General features: G+C 43.8%; 1 non-coding gene across 1 annotated transcript; it reads left to right on the top strand.

Moving 5' to 3' along the window:
* The first annotated feature begins 1,411 nt into the window (after positions 1-1,411).
* Positions 1,412-1,518, top strand: LOC145044621 (small nucleolar RNA R71). The gene has a single exon (XR_013681569.1). It is a non-coding gene; the product is annotated as a small nucleolar RNA R71 (small nucleolar RNA).
* The last annotated feature ends 398 nt before the right edge of the window (positions 1,519-1,916 follow it).

Raw genomic sequence — 1,916 nt, 5'->3', positions numbered from 1 at the left:
TCGGGGTCTTCTTCCATATCTAGCACCACAAAGTCTACTGGAAAGATGAACTTGTCAACTTTAATGAGAAGATCCTCGCAAACTCCTCTTGGATGAATTGTCGTCTTGTCAGCCAGATGGATCTTCATGTTTACCGGTCTTGGCTTTGGTAAGTTCAGTTTCTTGAAGAAAGAAAGAGGCATCAGGTTGATGCTTGCACCGGAATCGGTCAACGCTTGAGTGACAAATGTGTTTCCAAATTGACACGGAATTATGATACTTCCCGGATCGCCCTTCTTTTCGGGTAACTCACTCAACATTATTTTTGTGCAACTTCAGCTAAGTCTTTCCTAGCAGCAAAGAGACCTTTTAGTAAGTTGAAGTACTTGGGTGTCGTAAGCATCGTCTCTACAAATGGCACATTGACTTCGAGGTCTTTAACATGCTTCATAAAGGCTTTATAAGCTTCCACTTTTTCCACAGGCATGGCTTTGATTGGGAATGGCAGAGGGGGATTGTATGGCTTTAAGTGGATGGTAGTTCTGTCTTGTACGCATGGACTCATCGAGTCCATTTGAGGGACTCGGCGAGTCGGGTCGGGTTTAGCTGGAACCGACTCTTCTGTCTTCTCTGTCTTGCTATTAGAGACCCTCTATGCATGTGTGAATTTTTTTTCACAGCTGGAGGTTACCATACTCACATTTTCCATTCTTGGATTATTCTCGGTGTTACTTGGAAGTTGGCCCGGTCTTCTTTCATTCACTTGATGTGCAAGCTATCCCAACTGTTTCTCAATGTTGAGAATGGATGCCTGCTGATTCCTTAACATATTTCTGGTCTCTTGCATTGCTACATCGTGATCATTGTGTCTTTTTTCGGACGCGGTTATGAATCTAGTGAGCATTTCTTCTAAATTGGCTTTCTTTTCCATCACTGGATCTTCCTTTTGATAGAATCCCCTCTCCATCTGCTTGTATTTCTCCTCCTTAGCCTTTTTATATTCTTCGTATGGGAGCCATTCCTTCTTCGGTTTCCTCCAATCTTCGTCGTATCTATCGCCACTAGAGTAAAACACTTGAGCCTTCTTATTTCCATTTTCGTCTAGATCACAATCCTTGGTGAGGTGGGCCCTCTACAATTCTCACATCCAACTCGAATAGCATGGATTGTTTGATCCATTTTTGTCATCCTTCTATCTAGACTATCGAGCTTAGCTATTACCGCCGCCATGCTATCATTCACCGAGTTCACTTCTCCCCGACTTACTTCATTTTTCGGATTGTGGTATTCTCTAGAATGCTTAGAGAATTCCTCAATTAACTCCTTGATTTTCGGAGGTGGCTTTCTGGTGAGCGGGCCTTGTGAATCGATCAATTGCCTTGTGGTGACATTGACTCCATCATAAAAAATGGAGACCTCTTGTTGGCTATTAAGGTCATGATGTGGGAAATTTCTAAGAAAACCTTTGTATCTTTCCCAATCTTCATAAAGAGATTCATCGGGTTGTTGCTCGAAGTTGGCGATGGCTTTCTTCAACTTAGCTATCTTGGAAGGCGGGCAAAAGTGGTCTCTTAGCTATCTTTAACACAATGTTAAAGACCTCTTTCATCTTGGCCCATGTGGTGACCGATCCGGCAGGAAGTGACTTGAGCCAATCCTTTGCAGCACCTTTAAACGTGACTGGGAGCATGCGAAGTAGTTGGGTCTCACGAGGCACATTTGGTACATTGAAGTAGTCAGCCACATCATTTACTTCATCTAAGTGCTTGTAGGCGTCTTCGTGGTCTTTCCCATAAAAAGGGATCTCCTTGAGTTGAGCGAGAATATGGCCTTTTAGCTCGAAAGTAACGGTTGCGGGAATTGCGGGTTGCACAAGTCCCGGGCCGGTGTCATCACGCATCCTCTTCTTCCATTCCCCCATGGGAATTTCATCGATA

The sequence above is a fragment of the Lactuca saligna genome, chromosome 4 (assembly GCF_052625555.1).
Source record: "Lactuca saligna cultivar CGN05327 chromosome 4, ASM5262555v1, whole genome shotgun sequence".
NCBI classification, from domain to species: Eukaryota; Viridiplantae; Streptophyta; class Magnoliopsida; order Asterales; family Asteraceae; genus Lactuca; species Lactuca saligna.
Note: the sequence above shows the minus strand (reverse complement) of the source record. Positions and strands in the feature narration are given on the sequence as shown.